The following is a 24,708-nucleotide window of genomic DNA, read 5'->3' as shown; positions in this document are numbered from 1 at the left end:
ATAGAAACTGTAACTTTTAGGATAGCTGGCATGAGTGAAGACAAGTCAGCGGGGATATTCTCACGATCAACAAAAATTGGGCTAGGAGAGCCTAGCCTGATTTTTGTTGATCGTGTAAACCACCGGGCTCACAGGCGAGCCTGGTGGTTTACGAGCGGGTAACCCGCTCAAGAAGCCCTCCTGAGTGCTCCACAAACCCAGGCTTTCTGATCGTGAGTAGCCGCGGCACGGCCCCGCACCGTGGCTACTCACAAGGAGACCCCCGGAGGGGAGGCAAAAAGCCGCCTCCCAGCTCTGGGAGTCTCGCCAGCATGCCCTGTGCACTTGCGCAGGGCGTGTTGGAGCTTGCAGGGGCCAATTGGCCCCCGCTCCCCCCAGCCCCCTCCGGTTCCATCACGGAGCCAACAATCATGTGGGCAGCTGATACGGCTGATACGGCTGCCCAGTGCTCCCTCCCCGCTCACCGCCCCAAACCGGGTCTCACTGATCATGAGACCCGGTCCAGAGTTGTGGTCCCCAAAAGGGAGTAACAGAGTCAGGAGCAGGTTTCTTCAGAAACAAAGAATATACTTTTTAAAGGCAGAAGCACACAAGTAGAGTTGTTAGTTGGCAGCCTCACAGAGGGCCAGGACAGAAGCACCAAAGGACGTTGGCCCTTAAGCAGAGCACCACATTCCAAGAAAGGCAAGCTTGAGAGGAGCCTAATAGTGGGGAAGGGAGGGGAAGAGATGGTGGTCATAGCTGAAGCAAAGAAAGAGATCGAGTTACAGTCAATACACTTGTACTAAATTCTGCCATGTCTGGTGCGTGTTGACTTCAAGACTTGTGGTCATTCTTTCTATGGATGAAAGGAGGATAGGCTTACGAAGAAGTGAAAAGCTGTATGCAGGGGTAGCTATAATTGAGCAGATGGGTTCAAAGAACCCAGGCCCCCAAGCTCCTGAGGGACTCCAGCTCCAACCCTCCCTATCTTCTTCATTATCTCCTTCACTCCGAGCGGCTGCCGGAGAGAGGGGTGAACACAGGCCCCTTCTCCCCTAGCTGGTGGGCCACTGTGCGAAACAGGATGCTGGACTAGATGGGCCTTGAGCCTGATCCAGCAGGGCTGTTCTTATGTTCTTATGTTCTAGCTATGCCCCTGGCTGTATGTTACGAAGAGGGTTTGAAGATCCTGGGCACTTCAGACTACAAGCTTGGGAACTCGTCCTGTCCCACTTCAAGGAGACCTCGGCCCCAATGAATGTGGGGGAGAGGAGGGCGGGCAAGTCAGCAAGAACCCTGGCAAAGTGGAAGGCAGTCTAGGGCCACCAGTTCCCCAGCAGAAACAGATTCTAGGGATAAACCCCAGGAATTGTCAGGGTCTGATGTACAGCCATGTTGGTATGGACTCTCAAGGGCTGGAAACAAAAGGCTTGATTGATTTAGGAGGACTGATGATCCCCCTTGATTCAGTTCAGGTGCCCAGAAAGACAAAAGGCTTTCCTTTGTTAGTTAATGAGTCTCAGGTCATCACTATGGGCTGTGTTTTAGCTTCTATGAAAGGGAAGAGGTATGCTGACCTTGAATACTCTCCACAGCTCTCATTGTTGCCAGATCAGGGGTGCTGGCCAGTGTAGTGTAGTGGTTAGAGTGCTGGACCAGGACCGGGGAGACCTGAGTTCAAATCCCCATTCAGCCATGAGACTAGCTGGGTGACTCTGGGCCAGTCACTTCTCTCTCAGCCTAGCCTACTTCACAGGGTTGTTGTGAGAGGAAACTCATGTATGTAGTACACCGCTCTGGGCTCCTTGGAGGAAGAGCGGGATATAAATGCAATAAATAAATGAATAAATAAATAAATAAGCACCCTTAACATTATAGGGTGGCTCTTGCCTTTGTTGTGGTCATTCCTAGTCTGTTACGATTCTTACTCTGGCTTTTTGGAGCCCCAGGAATGCCAAGTCATACTGGTCACACTCCCATGCTTGGGGCCAAATCATGACATGGACACAATGGGAAGAGAGAAACTGGAGTTCAGGCTGGATCCCCTTTATGTGCTGAGAATTATTTATGTAATACTACAATCTGCAATGCTTGCATTTTTGGTTTTAGGCTGACGCTGTAAAAACTTCCATGCATGTTATAACACAGCATACATGCAGTTGCACAAGCACGCCTCTTGCACACATGCAAAAACTGCACAAATTGGAAATAATGGCTGTACTATCACTCAACCACATTTGCACAATTTCTGCATGTGTGCAAGAGCACACTTGCACAACTGTGTGCATGTTGTGCTACAAGGTGCATAGAAATTTGTACAGTATGTCAGCCTTGAATAACAATACATACTTTCAAGGTGGCAAATGAAAAGCCAGATATCGATTTCCTCAGAGGCTTAGTGAGGGCAGCAGGCCAGGCAGTGGGGTGAAAGCTTTGTACCATTTATTATTATTATTATTATTATTATTATTATTATTATTATTATTAATTTGATTTCTATACTGCCCTTCCAAAAATGGCTCAGGGCGGTTTACAAAGAGAAATAACAAACAAATAAATAAGATGGCTCCCTGTCCCCAAAGGGCTCACATTCTAAAAAGAAACATAAGACACACACCAGCAACAGTCACTGGGGGTACTGTGCTGGGGGTGGAGAGGGCCAGTTACTCTCCCCTTGCTAAATAAAGAGAATCGCCACGGTAAAAGGTGCCTCTTTGCCCAGTTAGCAGGGGCCTTCTCATTGGCTTTGTACCTGCAGTCTAAGGCAATAAAGCAACTTAGTCACTTAATAATACTTTCAGGGATGAAAAAAGCCAGACCCTTCAGCGGCAATGCCTGGATTGCTTGTGTTAGTCTGTACTAGGAACCAAGCCAGTACAAAATTGTTCGGCCATGCTTGTGGTACGTAATGACTGCTTTGTGTTATTTCTGTAGATGGTTTGTTAGAGTTTCCTGAGTAGTTGCTTTAGCTATGCCGGTTGCTTTGATGCGTGCTAAAAAGCCATTTGTTCCACCAGGCCTTCAGAGTTAAATGATGGCCTCCAGTTGGGGAAACTGTGATTGCTTCTGGTTTTATACAGTCTTTGCAATGTTTGATGGTTTTGTTTTCTATGCTACAATTGTATTTGCTTTTGTTTCATCTTGTATTTTAACTCTTATTGTTAGCCATGTTAGGTTCAGTAGGGGAAAGGTGGGATGTGCGTTTTGTAAAGAAAACCTCTGTATTCTCACTTTGATTTATGACATGAGAATATAAGGGGAGCCTTGCTGGGTCAGAACAATACTTCTTCTAGTCCAGCATCCTGTAGCCAACAGTGTCCATTCTGATGCTTCTAGGAAACCCACAAGCAGGACATGAAAGCAACAGTCCCTGCCACCACCCACCACCCCCGTCATTTGTCTCCCACTCTGCAAATAGCTGCCCTGAAATCTGTACTGAAGTTGTGGCTTAGGCAGGCCTTATGAGTCTCTCTACCTTCTTCATGGACTTGCTTTGTTTACCTTCCACATACCTAGTAGCAACAGTTGTGATACACCTGATGGTGCAGGAAGGAACCAAATCCCTTATTTGTGGATGGAACTCTGGGGGATTGAGGTTGTCATACCATGCCTGCAAAAGAACATCTCTGGGGTGACATCCACCTTCTGCTACCTACCTCCCAGTGGATTCTGGTGCATTTTAAGGATTCACACAGAATCCCTGCTGGTTCAGTAAGATAGTGACATGACTTATAACTCAGGGGGAGCAGCCATGCAGGCTTTGCAATGGCTAAAAAAAAAAAAAAAACCCAGGTAGGTTACTACATGTCCTGTCTGCTCTAGGCAAGACTTTTCTCTCCTATCTGAAGACCGTAATAGGTAGGCAGAGTCATACGAGAGCAGGTGGTTCTTAAGATACCTTGGATTCAAGTCAGTTAGGGCTTTGCAGGAAATCTTTCTTTAGAAATGATCCTGGGAGGAAACTCCTCCAGCCTTATCCAATTTGATACCATACTGAATCGCATTGGTTTTGTATCCAATAGACTGGAGAGTGTGGGGGTAGGGCATATCCTAAATTAAGAGTCAGCTTCTGCAAAGAAAGAGGCTGCCTGCTGCTGATAGCTGCAGTATCAGGGGTTCAAATCGCTTTCAAATCGCCTGAGCCATTTTGGAAGAGCGGTATAAAAATCAAATAAATAAATACATACATAAAATCTTCTTCCCCTAGAATGCACTAGGATGAGAAGTGACATCATGATGTTGCATTCTGTTCTTGGTGCATTTGCACCAAGGGAAAAAATGGCCACACCCTGTAACTATAGGGCACAACCATTCCCTCCCTCTCCGCCCCCCACTAATGCACCAGGAAAAGGATGCAACCAGGGGCGGAGCCACCATTGGGCCAACTGGTTCAAAGAACCCGGGCCGCGCCCAATCATCGGCCATGCCTCACAGCCCTGACACACACCCCATGTCTGACGTCAGATGCGAGGGTGCCGGTTTAGCTCCCCAGCGGGGGCTGCACGGCCCCTTCAGGAGTTGAACCCCAACTCCCGGAGAGAGCCTCAAGGCTCCGTTCAGGAGTCAGACCACGCCTCCCACATCTGACGTCAGACACGGGGACGTGGCTAGCCCCCGTGCCTGACGTCAGATGTGGGGGGCTGGGTCAGCGAGGCCGCCGGTGGTCCCGCTCTGCACCTGGATGCAACATCATGGAATTACTTCCTTTCCTGGTACATTATAGGGCAGTACCAGGAGAGGAAAAGTGGTGTTTTGAAACAATGTCAGCATGAAGCAAGAATGGCCGTTATCAGGATCAGGCCAACAGTTTGGCCCATGCACAGCCCTATCATATACTCCTTTAATTCTGAAAATCGCACAATGCATTTGTTAGTCTGAGATGCCACAAAAATATGTGTTGTTTTTGCTGCAGCAGACTAATCTGGCTACCCCCTGGAACATTTAGAAAATGTTTTGCCCTGGGGATCCTAGCGCTAGATGGAACCAACAAATCTAAGCTTAGAGGGTCAGCTCTCCAAGGAGAAGAGAAGAACATACCATCCATCATGCCATATTTCCTTATTGTTGGGGCGGGGGGGGTTGGTATAACACCCACCATTTATAGAGCATTTGTATCTGTCTCTGAAGGGTTGGTTCTGTGTCCCAAAAGGCAAGGCATTTGCAGTGAGCAGAACACCAATTAAATGCCCTCCCCAAGAGAGACGGAGATTGAAATTAATAAGCACGCAGTAAAAACGTAAAGTGCGCAATTGATTTTAGATCTTCTGTTATAGGTACCACACATAATTACCACCCGTAAATCTCTGCTGGGAAGGTATAAGCCAGTGAGGTGCTCTGATGCCATTCTTCAACGAGCGCCACGATAAATTTAGGAGAAATTCATTGCAAATGCAGACACGGGCATAAAAAAGAAAGAAAGAAATTGGGCTAGAACTATAACATTCATAGAAGAAGTCGAGAGGCAGCCCCCCGTGGCTGATCAGTAAGCACCTCCGGTTGGAAAAGTTAATGCCAATACATCATTTATGCTTGCTGTGGCAGAGTGCAAAAGGGAAAGAAAAATATGAATAGAATAAGTATTTGTTAACACATATGCCAACGCATGGAATAAAAATGCCAGCAGGACCTATAGATTTCCATTTCCTTATCTCAAACCAATAATGCAAGTGGCAACGCTCCTGTGACAACTAGTGGCTAGATGTGTCGGGTGTTTTGTATTGCAAACGACAGCCTTGCATGATGATTGAAGATGTGCTTCTGTGTCGGGAAGTGCAGCAGAAGTGCTCAAGGACTGCCGAAGAGCAAGCAGTTCAATACCAGGCCCGGCCAAGTGCTTAAATTAAGAGTTGCCAATCCAGAACTGGTGATGGGGGAGCTCTCCCTTGCTCACTTCGGATTAGTGTCCCAAAAAATTAGAAAGTGGGCTCTGAAATAATGCACTGTGAATTCAGATTGAGGCAACCTTTAATTCTGAGCCTCCAAAGCAAAGAAGGGGAAAGAGAGTCCCATTACTTCCCACAGTGGAGGCACTCCAACAGTGGCAAGTGACAGCAAGCAGAGAGATGGAAAGGGTAAAGGTCTGATGTGTTTTTATACAATGTTCCAAGTCTCAAGTAGCCCCTAGGAAATGTAGTTTTCCACATTGCCGCAGCACTTCAAAACTACATTTCAGAGGGGCTGGTTGTGGCTGATACACTTCATAGCATCACACCAAAGCCTAGAGAGAGGAGAAGGAGAGCTCTCTCCCTCCCTCCCACTTGCAGTCACTGGAGCATCAGACACATAAGTGGGGTGGGAGGAAAAATGATCAGTGGGTGGGAGGAACTAAGAGGGAAATTCTCCAGATCTGATTAAATCAAAGCTGGAGAAGAATTCAGGGTCATAACGCTTGCCTTGAGTTTGATATGAGCATTGCAAGCCTCTAAGACTCCTATTTTCAAATTTGTTTATTTATTTAAATTTATATTCCCCTTTTGTCCAAAAAAGACCTCAAAATATGACAGTTAAAATATATGAAAAAATAATAAAAATAAATGCACAATTCCAACCAAACAAAGATGCCATAAAATCAACCAATTGAAACCAGGATGCCCAGTGACACCAAAAGCAATTCATTCCATTCCCATGTCCTGGGGGAATATATAAGTCTTTAGAGCCCACTTGAAGTCTCGGAGAGATGAGGGAGCCAGGCCCTCCTGGGAAAAGCATTCCAAAGCCTGGGAACTGCCACTGAGAAGGTCCTGTCCTGGACAGAGAACATCTGAATTTCTGCCAGCATTGGCATGCGGAGTAAAGCCTCTCCCAATTATCTCAAAAGGTGAGTAGGTTCATGTTGTAGCAGGTGGTCCTTAAGATATCCAAGGTCTAAATCATTTAAGGCTGTACAGCTAACAATCAACTCTTCAAACTGTACCTGGAAACAAATGAGGAACCAATGAATATTAAACAAGTTGTTCTGGTAAGAACTAATCTGTCTACGTTCCTTTCACTATCCATACAAGTGGACTAAATATGGTCCAAATCGGTTAGGCAGTTCACAAGTTAGTCCATTTGCACCTCAAACATTCATGCATCCACCCCCTTGAATTGGGGTGGATGGCATCATCACAAACTACGTCTTTGAGGTGCCCTTACATGTCCCTACAACTGTACCAAATTTGGTCCAAATCAGTTCCAACTTGCACCTCAAATGTTCACACGTCCACCATCTTGAATTGGGGTGGAATTGTGACATCATCACAAACTATGCCATTGTGGTGTCCTTTTCTGTCACTCACTACAACTGCACCAAATTTCATCAAAATTGGTTAAGCAGTCCACAAGTTAGCTCACTTGAGCCTCAAATGTTCATGCATCCACCATCTTGAATTGGGGTGGATGACATTAATTAATTAATTAATTAATTAATTAATTAATTAATTTTTACATTTATATACCGCCTTTCATTAAAAGAAAACCCCAAGGTGGTTTACAAAAGTTAAAACATACAATAAAAAGGCAATAAAAACATCAAGCAAAAAATATAAAAACATTTAAAAGCAGGCATAAAAACAATACAACAGATAAAAACATACAGACGCAGCAGTAAAAATGATTATGTAAAAGCCTGGGTAAAAAGCCAAGTCTTTACAAGCTTTCTAGAAGCCGTGATGGAGTCTGAGGAACGAATGGCCGCCGGGAGAGCATTCCAGAGTCTAGGAGCAGCAACAGAGAAGGCCCTGTCCCAAGTGCACAACAGCCTGGCCTCTCTCATTGTCAGCACCCAGAGCAGGGCCCCATCAGATGTCCTCGTCAAGTGGGCAGCAACCCTTGGGAGCAGGCGGTCCCTCAAATACCCCGGGCCCAAACCGTTTAGGGCTTTAAAGGTCAAAACCAGCACCTTGAATTGGACCCGGAAATGAACTGGCAGCCAGTGCAACTCTTTCAAAATGGGGGTGATGTGTTCCCAACGGGCAGCTCCGGATAACACCCTCGCTGCCGCGTTTTGCACTAGCTGCAGTTTCTGGATATTCTTCAAGGGCAGCCCCACATAGAGCGCGTTACAGTAATCCAGCCGCGACGTGACTAAGTCATGGGTAACCGTGGCCAGATCTGCCTTCTCGAGAAAGGGACGCAGCTGGCGCACTAGCCGAAGCCATACAAAGGCACCCCTGGCCACCACCTCCACCTGAGCTTCCAAAAGCAGAGCCAGGTCCAGAAGCACCCCCAAGCTGCGTACTTGCTCCTTCAAGGGGAGTGCAACCCCATCCAGAACCGGTAAAATCTCCTCATCCCGATTGGCTCTCCTACTGACCAACAGTACCTCCGTCTTATCCGGATTCAATTTCAGTTTGTTAGCCCACATCCAACCCATCACGGCCTCCAGCCCCCAATTCAGGACATCCACCGCCTCCCTAGGATCAGATGATAAGGAGAGATAGAGCTGAGTGTCATCCGCATATTGCTGACAACTCAGTCCAAGTCCCCGGATGACCTCTCCCAGCGGCTTCATGTAGATGTTAAACAGCATGGGGGACAAAACCGATCCTTGCGGGACCCCACAGGCCAACGGCCATGGGGCTGAGCAGTAGTCCCCCAGCACCACCTTCTGGACCCTCCCCCCAAGAAAGGACTGAAACCACTTCAACACAGTGCCTCGGATTCCCATACTCGAGAGGCAGCCCAGAAGGATACCATGGTCGATGGTATCGAACGCCGCTGAAAGGTCCAGCAGAACCAACAGGGACGCACTCCCCCTGTCTAGTTCCCGGCGTAGGTCATCCACTAGAGCGACCAAGGCAGTCTCAGTCCCATACCTGGCGCGGAAGCCAGATTGAAAAGGGTCCAGATAATCCGTATCATCCAAGACCCTCTGCAGCTGGGACGCCACCACACGCTCCATCACCTTGCCCAAAAAGGGAAGGTTATACACAGGTCTAAAGTTATCCAGGTTGGAGGGATCAAGGGAGGGCTTTTTTAATAGTGGTCTTACCACCGCCTCCTTGAGGCACGATGGCATCCTGCCCTCCCTTAATGAAGCATTAACGATTACCTCCAGCCATTTGCCTGTCCCCTCCCTGGCAGCTTTTATTAGCCATGAAGGGCAAGGGTCAAGAGCGCACGAAGTCGCTCGCACGCTGCCCAGGATCTCATCCACATCCTCAGGCCACACCAACCAAAAAGAATCCAACACAACGGGATCAGATGGTACCAGAGGCACGTCTGCCGGAACTGCCAAAACTCTGGAGTCCAGGTCAGCACGGATGCAAGCGACTTTTTCTGCAAAGCGACAGGCAAACTGATCACAAAGAGCTGTAGATGACTCCGCCCCCATTGTCTGGGGGGATGTGTGGAGCAAGGTTCTTACCACACGAAACAGCTCTGTTTGTCTGCACTGAGCAGACGCAATGGAGGCGGAGAAAAAGCATTTCTTCGCCGCCCCCACTGCCACGGAGTAGTCCCTAAAATGGGTTCTAGCCCGTGTTCGGTCGGATTCGTGACGACTCTTCCTCCAGCATCGCTCCAGCCGTTGCCCGAGTTGCTTCATCGCCCTAAGCTCCGAGGAAAACCAAGGAGCAGAACGGGCTCCACCAAGCCAGAGAGGGCGTTTAGGAGCAACTGTGTCAACAGCCCGGGCCATCTCTCCATTCCAGAGATCAACCAAGGCCTCGACAGGGTCACCAGCTCTGGACACTGGAAACTCCCCAAGGGCCGTCTGGAATCCAAGCGGATCCATAAGCCTCCGGGGGCGGACCATCTTAATCGGCCCACCACCCCTGCAGAGGGCAGACGGAGCAGTCAAACTAAACCCCACCAGATGATGATCTGTCCATGACAAGGGAGTGGTCTCAAATTCCCCCACCTCCAGATCATTTATTTCCCGGTCGGCAAAGACCAGATCCAGAGTGTGTCCCGCCACGTGGGTAGGGCCCGATACCAATTGAGACAGGCCCATGGTTGCCATGGAGGCCATGAAATCCTGAGCCACACCCACTAGGGGGGCCTCAGCGTGGACATTGAAATCCCCCAAAACAATGAGCCTGGGGGAACCCAAGGCCACCTCTGAGATCACCCCCGCCAGCTCAGGTAGGGAGACTAAAGTGCAGCAGGGTGGTTGGTACACCAGCAGAATCCCCAGCCTATCTCGGAGGCCCACCCTCAAGGACAAACACTCAAAATTCTGAGATTGCCTGACCGGGCACCTGGAAACGGGGAGGGTCTCTCAAAAGATGACTGCAACGCCTCCTCCCCGACCCTCGAGGCAGGGCTGTTGCACGATCTGGAAACCTGGAGGGCAGAGCTGAGAGAGACCAACCCCGCCCAGTGCATCCAACCAGCTCTCCGCCACACATACCATTTCAGCATGCTCATCCACAATCAAATCGTGGATGAGAGAGGTTTTTGAATTAACTGACCTGGCATTCAGCAGCAGCACCCTAATCATCAAGGGAGTGTTCTCAGAGCTCCCTGGGGTGAGAGGGTTGGGAGAAGGGCCGGAAAAAGGAACAGGCCTCAATTGCCTGGACCAATTTCCCCTGTAACGGCCTGCCTAGCTCCCACCGCCATACCTCCCTCTGCCCGCTACCCGTGATATTGCTGCCCCCACTCCATACCCACTTTTTCGCTCTCCCAGGCACATCCCCCCCCCAGACTATCCCATACAAACTACACCACTGAGGTATCTCTATGTGTCATTCACTACAACTGTACCAAATTTGATTCAAATCAGATAGACCAGGCCTGCTCAACCTTTTCTCCCCAGCTATTTTTTGGACTACAACTCCCATAATTCCAAGTCATAATGGCCAATAGCCAGGGATTATAGGAGTTGTAGCCCAAAATCTGCAGGAGGGCCAAAGTTAGGCAGGCCTGGGTTAGACAGTCCACAAGTTAGCCCACTTGCACCTCAAACATTCACACGCCTGCCATTTTGAATTGGGGTAGATGACCGCATCACAAACTATGCCATTGAGGTGTCCCTATGTGTCCCTACAGCTGTAGTAAATTTGTTTAAAATCAGGTAGTTCACAAGTTAGCCCACTTGCAACTCAAACATTTATGCATCCGCCATCTTGAATTAGGACAGATGACATCATCACAAAGTACATCATTGAGCCATCCCTTTGTGTCCCTACACCTGTAGCAAATTTGGTTCAAATTGTTCCAGGCATTGCAAAGTTGATGGTGGGCACCCCCTACACACAGAGAGAGAATGCTGGGTGATCTCATAAGCTTATTTTCCTTAAGGAAAGTCCGCTAACAAAATCAAGATGTTAAGTACCCTATAACAAACTCCAACAACAACCTGGCAGAATCATTCTGCAACAGTTGCAGTTTCTGATCTATTTATTAATAGAGGCAGCTCCATGTAGTCTAGGGGTGTGCATGGGACCGTTCTGGGTGGTTTGTTTCAAATTCAGTCCGTGCATTGGTTTGTTAGAACCGGCCGGCAGTTCAGTTCATGCAGTCGAACCGGGTCGAACTGGTTCGGCCCAGTTCAGGATGCTTGTAAAGGAGAATCTGGTAAGGATTCTCCTTTACAAGCAAAAGGGATTCATAACTCGGGGTTGAAAGGGCAGGCGGGGAGCAGTCAAGAGGGCACCTTGCCCGCAGTCCCACGGTGGCAGCTACCCAGCAGCAGCTCCTCTAGGCCCTGCCAGTGCTTCCCTCCAGCAGCGCAGGCCAGCAGGGGCCCAGTTCTGGCCTCCATGCATACGTGGAAGTCAGAAACTGGGCCCCCAATGGCCCACACTTGCTGGGGGGGGGAGTGCCAGCAGGGCTTAGAGGAACCTCTGCTGCTGCTGAGGAGCCAGTGCTGTGGGTAAGGTTCCCTCTCGCCCACTGCCCTACCTGTCCTTTCAACTTCTTTTTAGAGTTTGGAATCACTTATCAGATTCCCCTTTACAAGCATCCTGATCTGGGTTGAACCGAGTGCAGTTCGGCTCAAACTCAGACCACCCCCATTTTGCAGGGACCCATCCAGTTTAAGCTCAAACTGGTCAAACCGAGCCAGTTCGAATCGAGCCGCATTCGATTCGAACCAGTTCTGCACACCCCTCATGTAGACAGCATTCGAGCAATTAAACCAAACTCTGACCACACGATGGATGACAATGGCCAGATTTCTCATCTGGAGGACCACTGGTTGGTAAACCCTGGTCTTCACTGACTGGCAGCAGCTCTCCAAGTTTTCAGGCACGAGTCTCTCCCAGCCCTGCCTGGAGATGCTGCCAGGGATTGAACTTGGGACCTTCTGCATACAAACAGATGCTCTACCACTCACAGTCTCAAGCTTACTATCGAAAATGCTCTATGGCTTCATGCTGAAGTCTCCTTCTGCAGCTTTTTGGCAGAAGTACAGTGACCTTAAGGTCAGCAACAGAACATCCTGGGAGACTGAAATTCCGCTTTGCTGGAGGGACGGACACTCACATCTCTGCCTACAGCCTCTGCTATCACATTCTGATCAAACCTTCAAAAGGCTTACACGCAAGCACAAGGTAACACTTCCAGTTAATAGCACTTTGGCGCCTGTTAGGGATGCCGTTTGCCTGTGTAGGGGATCTTTGCCAAGCAGCTCTCAGGGTCCAATTTGCACATCGCTGGGGTGTGCTGGCACTCTCTCCCGTGCTCTTTTCTTAACCAGCTCTGAACACACACCAGGGAAATTCTCCTTGGGATACAGTTTCAACCTCATAGTTTTGTGAGAGATAAACAGGATGAAATAGACTATTATGTGCTAACTCCTCCGGTCCAAGAAATCCGACCTCAATGTTCAAGGGGTGACGTGTTGAGGGGAATAGCAATCAGATGCAGCCGAACAAATGTGTATTTCTGTAAAGCCCCAAGATCTGAGATACAGGAGGTGGGTAATCCCGTTCAGTTGCTATGGTGATGGCTGTGATAATCGCAGCCTTTCTCCTGGAGTAAGATAATTGGCTGTTTGCCTTTTCGAAAACAGGATTTCCTAATTTCATTTACACTCAAGGGGTCTGGCTTACCAGCTGAAGACTCATTTCCATCCTCCCTCCCCGCTTGCTATCATCAGCACACCCAGCTCAGCAGGCAAACTCAGCAAGCTATGGAGCACCTATCTGCATAAAAGATGAAAGAGATGTTGGGGGATGGGTGTCTGCGATCAAATGGGGGGCAGGGTTTACTCTACCCTTTCCTGGGATCTACCCTCAGTAGAGAAATTGCTCTGATCCCAACCTAGGAGCACGTCGCTCCTTCGAGGTAGGCAGCCACCAGTTGAAGACTTATCTAAAGTCACTGACCAGGCTTAGACACGGCTTCAACAACCTAGAACGGTCTGGCATGGGACTTACAGGCACTGTACAGGCAGAGTCCACAAAACCCAGCTCTAGACAATGATATATTATTCAGAAAACAACTCAACGGTAGCAAACGACCTTACGAGGCACATGGGGAAGAGTTTTGCAAGTAATTTCTTGCAAGAGTTTTGCAAGTTCCAGACCTTTTAAAATCAGACTAAAGCCACTTCTAAGTAGATGAACTTTATTGAGAAACAAGGGTCGTGCAAAGAATAAGGAGTTGGGAAAAATAGGGAAACTGGAAGTAAAGAAAGGCACACAGGAATTCAAAAGAAAATGCAAAAACCTTAACGAACTAGCACTGACTTTTACCTTAGTCTAGCAGTAGACTGGTCCTTGGCTGAAAGAGTGTTGATCTCTACAGTTTCTCTCCTGGAACACGCATTAGCAGATGGGAAATGGTGAACCCTGGTCCCATCCTGGCCCTCTATTTTTATAGCCATTACAGCAGGGGGAGGCTGTCCTCCTCTTCCCAAGATAGACAGCTCTTGAATCCAGTGAGAAGGCCTGGCACATCTCTGGTGACATGCTGGTTTGGGGCCAGTTGGGATTTGAGATTGCCTCTACAAACTGGAGGTTCCTCCTCCTTAATAGGCCTAAACTTACATGTCTAAAGGTGAGTCCAATTTGAGCTGTTTACCTCTTGTGGAAAAGGGCTTAGGCCTGTAGCTTGATGGCCCCATCCCCTCAATAACAAGAGTAAGAATCTCTCCCCATTTAGTAACAAAAGGGACAAATGTCCCTCATTCAGAGCACTTAGAGTGGAGTGTATGTGTAAGACGTTATTGAGCTGAGATGGAGATCTGTGTTTCAGCACCGTGTCTCAAAATCCAGCCCTGTCAGGGCTGAGGCATGGGCAGCTACCTCTGCAGAGTGCAGTGTCTACTCAACTACTACAAATATTTATATGCGGCTTTTCAACAAAAGTTCCCAAAGCAGTTTACACAGAAAAATAAATGATATATAAATAAGATGAATCCCTGTCCCCAAAGAGCTTACAGTATAAAAAGAAACATAGACACCAGCAACAGTCACTGGAAGGATACTGTGCTGGGGGTTGATAGGGCGAGTTGCTCTCCCCCTGCTAAAGAGAATCGCCACTTTAAAAAAGGCGCCTCTTTGCCCAGTTAGCAGGAAACATAGGGTCTGATGGTGGGACCAGGAGATCTGGGTAGACAAGCAGGAACTTGGTTCAGAGTACAATGCAAGAGTCCGAGCCAAATCCAAAGGTCAGGAACTGGGTGTCAACCAGGAGCGAGAATAAAGCAGCAAGAGACAAGCCAAGAATCAAGCCAAGAAAACATAGGAAGCGGCCTTATACCGAGTTAGAACACGGCTTCATCTAGCTCAGTATTGTCTACCCTGGCGGGCAACGACTCTCCAAGGTTTCAAGAAGCAGTCATTCCCAGCCCTGCCTGGAAATGCTGCCAGAGGTTGAACCTTCTGCATACAAGCAGATGCTCTACCACCGCAGCAAACCGTGCTCACTTATAGCTACCCATTCAAGTGCAAACCAGAGCAGACCCTGATTAGCAGAGAGGATAGTTCATGCTCGATGTTGCAAGACCCACTCTCCTCCCCGAACAGTCAGGGGCCAGCAGTAAGTCAGAGATCAGTTGAGTTGGGGTAAGTGGGCAGGTGGGCAGGCACCAGAACCATACGACCTTGACTCCAAAGCAAAGCTTATTTCAAACAGGAAGCTCTCATATCCTTCCTGTTGTGAGGGGAGCCAATTCTCAGTCTCGCTGAGTGGAGCCAGCCTAAAGCTGGAAGGGTCAAGAGCTGCAGCAGTGCAGCGTCATCACAAGGGGTAGTGGTATGCAGGGTCTCAGCCTGGGTGAGGGGGGGAGGGGGGAGGGAGAGCAGGAAGCAGCTTGTGGGCTGTGAATGGGCCAGGCTTCCTCTCTCTCTTGCCATGGCACTGAAACCGAGTTAGATTTGTTTATTTGTTTGTTTGATTTCTATACTGCCCTTCCAAAAATGGCTCAGGGAGGTTTACACAGAGAAATAATAAATAAATAAAATGGATCCTTGTCCCCAAAGGGCTCACCATTGAAAAAGGAACATAAGATAGACACTAGCAACAGTCACTGGAGGTACTGTGCTGTGGTTGGAGAGGGCCTTTTTCACAGCTGCCGCACATTGAGTCGACACTTTTAACGAGCTGTCCACCACAATCCCAAGATCCCTCTCCTGGTCCATCACCGACAGCTCAGATCCCATCAGTGTATACTTGAAGTTGGGTTTTTTTGTCCCAATGTGCATCACTTCACACTTGCCAACACTGAACCACATTTGCCATTTTGTCGCCCACTCCCCCAATTTGGAGAGATCCTTTTGGAACTGCTCGCAATCCGTTTTGGATTTCACCATCTGAAAGAGTTTGGTATCCTCTGCAAATTTGGCTACCTCACTGCTTACCCCTACTCCTAGATCATTTATGAATAAATTAAAAAGCACCGGACCCAGTACAGATCCCTGGGGGACCCCACTTCATACTTCCCTCCATTGTGAAAACTCTCCATTTATACCTACCCTATGCTTCCTGTCTTTCAACCAGTTAGCAATCCACACAGGTACTTGTCCCCTTATCCCATGACCACTAAGTTTCCTCAGGAGTCTTTGATGAGGAACTCTGTCAAAAGCTTTTTGGAAGTCCAGGTATACTATGTCAACTGGATCACCTTGATCCACACATTTGTTGACACTCTCAAAGAACTCCAAAAGGTTGGTGAGGCAAGCTTTACCTTTGCAAAAGCCATGCTGGTTCTCTCCCAGCAGGGCCTGTTCTTCTATGTGCTTTACAGTTTAATCCGTGAGGATGCTTTCCATCAATTTGCCCGGAATCGCCCCTAGATTTCCTGTATTTTCCCGGATCGCCCCTGGATCCCTTTTTGAAAATGGGTGTTACATTTGCTGCTTTCCAGTCCTCTGTTACAGAGCCTGATTGCAGGGATACGATATATTTTAGCGAGGAGGTTGACAATTACAGTTAATTCTAATGAAAAGCCTGTGAAAACAGGAGTGTCTTGAGGGTCTTCCTGAAAACAAACCGAGAAGGAGATGCTCTCATTTCAGCAGGGAGCATATTCCAAAGCCCTGGGGCAGCCACAGAGAAAGCCCGGTCCTGAGTTGCTACCAAATGAGCTGTTGGTAACTGTAACCAGATCTCTCCAGAAGATCGTAACAGGCAGCAGGGGTTATGTGGTCCCTTTGTGTTGTCCCAGAGACCAATCTGGCTGCCGCATTCTGTACCAATTATAGTTTCCGGACAATGTTCAAAGGCAGCTCCACATAGAGCACATTACATTAGTCAAGCCTGGAGGTACCCAGCATATGTACCACTGTTTTAAGGTAATTCACCTCTAGAAATGGACGTAGCTGATGTATCAGCCGAAGCTGATAAAAAGCACTCTTGGCCACCACCTCCACCTGAGAAACCAGGGAAAGCTTTGGGTCCAGGAGCACTCCCAAGCTACGTACCTGATCTTTCAGGGGGAGTGTAACCCCATACAGAACAGGCAGATCTAAATGATATCTCAGGTCCTGGCCCCCCACAGTCAGTACCTCCATCTTATTTTGGATTCAGCTTCAGTTTGTTATCCCTCATCCAGCCCATTACTGCCTCCAGGCAGGCATTTAGGGAAGATATGCCATTTCCTGATGAGGTTGGCATGGAAAAGTAGATCCGGGTGTCATCAGCATATTGATAACACCCAGCACAAAATCTCCCAATGATCTCTCCCAGTGGTTTCATGTAGATGTTAAAGAGCATTGGAGACTGTTTGGAGCCTTGTGGAACTCTACACTTCAGTTCTCGCTTAGTGGAACAACAGTCTCTAAGTGACACCATCTGGAATCTGCCAGAGAGGTAGGAGTGGAACCACTGTAGGACAGTGCCACCCAATCCCACCTCCCTCAGGTGGTCCAGAAGAATACCATGGTGGTTGGTATAGAAAGCCAGTCACACTCCCTCTGTTGATAGCTGATTGGAGATTATGCATCAGGCTGACCAAGCCAGTTTCAACCCCATAGCCCACATGAAAGCCAGTTTGAAATGGGTCTAGATAATCTGCATCATCCAAAACTGCCTGGAGCTGAGAGGCCACCACCCGCTCAGTCATCTTGCCCAACCATGGAAGATTAGAAACAGGTCTGTAATTAGCTAACTCTGAGGGATCTAGTGTAGCTTTATTCAGAAATGGTCTCATAATAGCCTCCTTAAGACAAGGAGGCATCCTGCCCTCCCTCAGAGAAGCATTTATAGTATTTACCAGACCCTCTCTGATAATATGATTATCAGATGAGATAAGCCAAGTTGGGCAAGAGTCAAGAGAACAAGTCATAGAATGTACAGTCCAAAGCAGTTTGTCCACTTCCTCAGGAGTCACAAACTGAAAATGATCCAATCTAATCCCATAAGAGGAGTTGCTGGACAAGACTACGCAGTAACTGTGGAATCCAGCTCGGCCCAAATATGAGAGATTTTATCCTTTAGGACCCACCCATGTTCTCCATAGATTGGGTCTGGCTCAAGGTTCTACCTTGCCACTCAGGGGGAAACAGCCTGTTGCACCATTAACCCCGTGGTTGCTAGCTGGCTGTTCACTACAGATGGGAAGGGTGGTGGGTGGCATCCCCAAAGACCATCCAGGTGTGCACACAGCATCTCATGCCAAAACAGGACAGGGCTTGGAGTCAGGAGAAGATACTTGGAATGGAGTGGGTGGAGAGCGTGAGCAGTCCTGTTTCTCCACCATCAGCTCCTCCACTGCACGTCTGCATGTCTGTGACTGACACACCAGCAGTGCTGACAGCAGCAGAGGCCTCATGCATGTGGTGAGCTTCCTTTAATTGATGTGCTACAAAATTCTGGGTTATTTTGGTTAAAATAGGATATCTCTCCTTGGTGCAGGAAGGAACTAAGCCACCATTTATACCACTGTTTCCTGTGGGGAAATTGGTTCTAAGTTACAATGCTTCAATTTAAGACACAGTTTTCAGGAACCAACTCTGTTGTAAATCTGAGGAGTGTGTGTGTGTGTGTGTGTGTGTGTGTGTGTGTGTGTGTGTGTGTGTGTGTGTGTACACACACACACACATATATACACAGTAAATATTAATGTTCAAAACATGTCCAGTGAATGTCCAGTGCTCACATTTGCTGAGAATGATGGGGAGGCAGATTTGTTTCTGCTGTGAGCAAAAGTGTTCAATTCTGCCTCGTCATGTTTGTATTTTGCCTTTTTTGGATCCCATTGAAGAGGCTGCCCATTTGCTTCTCCTCCCTCCCTCCCTCCCTCCCTCCTTCCCTCCAATCAATATCAGTAAGCTATTCAGGACCATCCACAAAGCAATCAGTTACAGAGCCCGCCTTCTGGCAGGGAGATACGTTACATTTATTATAACACTAACACAGCAAAGGAGACACTATAATGCTGGTAATTAACTATTTAGACCCAGACTGACTGATTCTCATTTATGCAGGCTCTCTGCTTTGTAAGTACTAATGGCTGAACTCATGATTTATTTATTTATTTATTTATCCCCCCCCCCTCGCTCCTGAGAGGTAGTTGCCTGGGACAGCAAACTATGGCTCTTTTAACGTCAGACACGGCTGACTGAGCCAAAGACTAAATATGGAGAACACCAAACTTGAGGTAAAGAGCAATATGGGACTCTTTTTAAAGTTAGCCTGAATTACAGGGAAGGGGTATGCCTGAATGCTAGAGCACATGGGAGAGGAGAGCTGGCCTTGTGGTAGAAAGCATGACTTGTTCCTCTAGCTAAGCAGGGTCCACCCTGGTTGCATATGAATGGGAGACTTGATGTGTGAGCACTGCAAGATCTTCCCCTCAGGGGATGGAGCCGCTCTGGGAAGAGCAGCAGGTTCCAAGTTCCCTCCCTGGCTTCTCCAAGATAGGGCTGAGAGAGATTCCTGCCTGCGACCCTGGAGAAGCCGCTGCCAGTCTGTGAAGACAATACTGAACTAGATGGACCAATGGTGTGACTCAGTATATGGTAGATAACTATGTTAAGGGAGAAGAGCTGGTCTCATGGTAGCAAGCATGACCTGTCCCCTTAGCTAAGCAGGGTCCACCCTGGTTGCAAATGAATGAGAGACTAGATGTGTGAGCACTGTAAGAGATTCCCCTTAGGGGAGGGAGCCACTTTGGGGAGAGCAGAAGGTTCCAGGTTCCCTGCCTGGCAGCATCTCCAAGATAGGGCTGAGAGAGACTCCTGCCTGCAACCTTGGAGAAGCCACTGCCAGTCTGGGTAGACAATATTGAGCTAGATGGACCGATGGTCTGACTCAGTATATGGCAGCTTCCTATGTTCCACATGCTTTGCATACAGAAGGCCCCATCTTCAATCCCTGGCAAATTCAGGGAAGACTGGGATAGAAGCCAGTCTCAAACCTTAAAGAGCCACTGCCAGTAAGTGACTGTGCAGGGAACAAGCCCGCTCTCCCCGCAGGCGATCCCCAGACAGCCCCGGGTGGCTGAATCGGCCGCCCACATGACTGCTGGCTCCGTCACAGTGGGGGCTGTGGGGATCGGGGCCCGTGCTGGCCCCTTGCCAGCTCCTGTGGCAGCACACAATCCTCCAAAAGTGGGCTAGGCTCCTTCGCCCACTTTTGGTGGATCGTGAGAATCTCCTCACTGCCTCAGGACATGGAGGTTCTTTTATTGTGACCATAGGAAGCTGCCTTCTACTGAGTCAGAACCCTCGTCCTTCTAGCTGAATATTGCCCCAAGTCTGGGTAAACCTGGCCCTTCAGATGTTGTTGAACTACAAAGCTCACCACCCGCTGCCAGATGTCGCTGGGGGTGATAGGAGTTGTAGTTCAACAACAACCAGAGAGCCAACTTTGCTCAGCCCTGGCCTAGGCTGAGTGGAAGCAGCTCTCCAGAGGTTCAGACAGAGGTCTTTCCCAGCCCCTCCTGGAGATGCCACCAGGGATTGAACCTGGGGCTTTTGCTTGCAGAGCAGATGCTCTGCCCCTGAGCGATGGCCCCTCAGGCATTGATATACCTATTATTTGTGTGTCGTCTTTATGGATTTGCCTAATATGAGTGCAATGCCCCTCTGTTGGAGTCTTTTGGACAAGGGTGCCAGCTATCGTCCAATGGGAACTGAGAAGGTTGTGAAAGTTTCTACCACAGCTAGCCAACTTGTGATCACCAGAACATCATATTTCAAGGCATATTTCATCAGTTCCTTTAAGGAAACAATTGGTTAGATTTCCTGGTGCTTGGTTTCCTTCATTTGCTCTTCATTACCATTTTTAGGGGTCAGCTCAACAATAGAGTTTTCTCACTCCATGACCCATTGCTTTTATCTATGTGTGGGTGTCAGAAGGGCCAGAACACAATCTGTTACCATTCTCCGTGTGTGTGCATGTTCATGTATGATTATTGTTATAAATGGTGGTTCTCCCAAAGCAGACACAGTAATCTGACACGACTAGTTCAGAGGGAATTGCAAACTGCCAGAGAACAAGATAAGCTATGTAAGGCCTAAGTTACGGTGACCTTTCTTTCTTCTCCAAAAACTACTTGCTTTAGAAAAATCTCCACACTCATAAATCACCATCACTCACCACCGCTCGGAAAGAGCTGGATCCTTTTGCTACATTTATCATGGTTTAAGGAATTTTGACATGTTGTTCTCTTCTGAATTTAAAAGTTCTTTTTTTTTTTTTTTGGTCTTCTACTTCTTCCTTTCTTCTTTTCAGAAAGCTTTCCAGATAAGCGACAGTTGTCTACAGATGCTCATCTGGATGGCAGGGATATACTGCCTTCCTTGCAGGGGGATGAGTGAGGTCTTAAAAGTTTAACCTTGCTTGAACAGACCCCTCTCGAGGAAAAGAAGTGGAGCAGAAGTTCACTAAGTTAGACTCCAGCTCATAATCACCATTGATGCCTCCCTCATTTGTCATGGCGGACAGCACAGACAGAGATGATTTACTTTACAAAATGGTGGCTTAGTGTGGGAGGAAAGGTATCTCTTTCTTCAGTTCTCCACCACACACACATAGACCCCTGTTGGTTATTCAGCTACTGGACAAAGCAAGAAGCTTCAAGCCAATATTTGCCTTTAAAAAAAAGAAAGTTTGTCAGCCTTGGTTGGTTGAACACTTGGGCTGCTATATTGATTAAGACCGAATTTAGATGAACTAGGAAAGTGGAGGTATCTTAACCTCCAGTTTCTGAAGCTGCACGTCCAAATTTGGCAAACCAGAGTTAAAGGCAAAAAGGGACCTGCAGTATCCCTAGCCAAACTCGACTCTGAACCTTTGGTCAGAGTGGAGTTTCACCACCCTTAACTCTGGTTTTGCAGTGCCAGCATTACATCCAAATGCTGGCACTGCAGTTTGGGCCACTGAGTAGAGGAGGAAGTTGAGTTGAGCTGGAGTTGAGGGAAGAAGCTCCTCCTGCATTATTTATTTATTTATTTATTTATTTAAGATATTTCTATACCACCCAAAACTTGCGTCTCTGGGCGGTTTACAATTAAAATCATTTAAAACATCAAATCATTTATCAATTAAAATCATTTAAAACATTAAAAATATTTAAAACCCAGTATTAATTTTTTAAAAAACTATAAATCTGATTAAAACCCTGGGTGAATAATTGTGTCTTCAGTGCCTTTCTAAAAGTTGCCAGAGATGGGGAGGCTTTTATTTCAACAGACAGCACATTCCAAAGTCCAGGGGCAGCAACTGAGAAGGCCTGTTCCTGAGTAGCCACCAGACGAGTTAGCGGCAGCTGCAGACGAACCTATCCAGATGATCTTAACAGGTGGTGGGGCTCATGGTGATTAGCTGTGTGGCCTTCTGTTAAGAAGGAAGCCTGCACAGCCAGCTCTCCCACCTCTCCTGCTGACTCCAGAAAGGCAGATATCCCTATCATCTGAAAGCAGACGGGACAACGGGAGGAGGATGGGTGTGGAACCATGGGTCCTTTGGACCCCTGGTTCTGCATTATGTCTGAACTGGGCCTAAGTATAGTCAGATCTAGGGGTATGCAAACAGGTTCGAATCTGAACCAGTTTGATATCAAACTGATTTGGTTCAAAGTTTCGGAGTCGAGCTGAACCACCCTTGGTTCAGCTCGACCCCGGACCGAACACCACCAACCCTAGTTCAGGGGTTCGTCGAGCCTCTTTATAATAATTTTCTTTTTCTTTTTTTTATCTTATCCACTCCAGGGGGCTTCTCTGCATTGGCGGAGGGGTCTGTGAATGTACCCCCTCTCCCTGTTGGCCCTCCTTTTTGTAAAAATTGCCCAGTTGGGGGCATCTTTGGCCCAGTTGTTTTGGCCATTGGCCGTAAATAAAGTATCTATCTATCTATCTATCCAGACCTGTTCCCCGGCACAGTGGCCATTTTGGAGGCTGCCACACCTGTGCAGTGGGACCCTGTGCATAGTCAGGTCATGACACAGGCCATGCATGGTCCTGCTGTGCAGGCACGGCCCCCTCCAAAATGGCTGCCACACCGGGGAATAGATGCTGGAAAGGGCCGAAGACACCCAAACCAGGCGATTTTTACAAATTAAGGAAAACATCACCATCTTAATCAGATGATTGCTTTACACAGCTCCTTGTCCTCCTGATAAGTAGTAGCAGAATATGAGTGAGTGAATGAATGAATGAATGAATGAAATAATTGTTGCTGCTGTCATAATTTGCCAGTGTGCATGGCATTTGATGAAGTTGTATAACCTCTATCTTACAATCTAGCATTCATCACCTTAAGTAGTGGGATACATCTGGTCTTCGATAGGGTCACACTCCCCCTGAAAGAAAAAGTCCACAGCTTGGGGGTGCTTCAGAACCCAATGCTGTCCTTCGAGGCACAGGGATTGGCAGTGCACAGCAGAAGTGCTTTTTACCAGCTACTGGTGGTATGCCAGCTGCAACTCTACTTGAGAAGTCAGGCCTGACCTCAGTCACTCGTGTTTTGGTAACATCCAGATTGGACTACTGCAATGCGCTCTAGATGGGGCTGCCCTCAAAGATGGTTCGGAAGCTTCTCCTGGTCCAGAATGCTGCTGCAATGATGCTCGGGGTATGAGTTGCTTCATGAGTGTCACATCCATCCTGCAGCAGTTTCATGGTTAGCGGTCCACTTCTGGGCTAGATTCAAGGTGCTGGTCTTGACCTTCAAAGCTCCACAGGGCTTGGAGAACCTGTCGGACCACTTTTCTCATATGAACTTGCCCAGGCTCTTAGCTTGTCATCGCAGGTCCTGCTCATGGCCCTGCCACGAACAGACTTCTGGTTGGCAGGGACTAGAGGCATGGCCATTGCAATTGCAGATCCCTGGCTTTGGAATACCCTTCCCAAAAAGCTTCACCATGCTCCCTCCCTCAGTGTTGTGTGTGTGTGTGTGTGTGTGTGTGTGTGTGTGTGTGTGTGTATATATATATATATATATATATATATATATATATATTTAAAAGCACATCTTTTTAAGATGCTTGTTAAAGTTTTATCTACTGTTTATATCTGGTAGGGTTTTTAGTTCTCAGTTTTTAGCTTTTTATTTGATGCTTTTAAAATTTGTAATTTAAAATTTGGTTTTAGTCAGGTCTTTTAACTTGTTTAGTTTTATTAAAGTTTTATTTTAAATTGTATGTGTTTTGTTGATGTTTTGAGCCACTCCAAGCAGTAGTGTACTGGAGGGGCAGGGTATAAATATCTCTACCAACAACAATTATAATTAGGGTTACACAGGGAAGAATGTGTATTTATTTTATTAAGGGATTGTGCCAAAGGTTTCATGGAGACTGGATTTTGAGGAGGAAGTTGAAGAAAGTTAGTCATGTGGCATTGTGCAGGTTTTCTAAGAAGCAGTTCCAGGCATAAGGGGAGCAATGGTTCCAGGCATAAGGGGAGTCATTTCTTAAATTCAGAACCAATCTGTAAAGATTTGCATGATTTATTCAGGCTACAGCACCTGGCTATTAGCAGTGCAGACTTTGACGATATGAAGGTCTGCCTCTGAGCAAGTTGTCTGGGACTGTAATATAACCTTTATCCAGTACACAAAAGCAGTTTGACATTTCTACCTCCAAAGAACCAGGAGCTGCTCTTCCACATAAAATTAGCTAGTTAGCATCCTCCCCACCCCTGGCCACCAAGCCCACCATGTTTTTGAACTACACTTTTGAAAAATTACACTCTCACTGTACACCAGGAAGGTTGTGCAATGTTAATTTCAAAAGATTCATTATAAGTGTGGATGATTCTTCTGTGTGGATTATTCTTCTCTCTGCTGGTCCTTCGGGAACATGGTCTATGCCAGGGGTCCCCCATTTTGGGTCCCCAGATGACTGGACTATGAATCCCATCATCCTCAGCCATTATGGCTAAGAGTTGGAGAACCCCTACTCTATGCAGC

This window comes from Hemicordylus capensis, chromosome 4, assembly GCF_027244095.1.
Source record: "Hemicordylus capensis ecotype Gifberg chromosome 4, rHemCap1.1.pri, whole genome shotgun sequence".
Lineage (NCBI taxonomy): Eukaryota > Metazoa > Chordata > Lepidosauria > Squamata > Cordylidae > Hemicordylus > Hemicordylus capensis.
Note: the sequence above shows the minus strand (reverse complement) of the source record.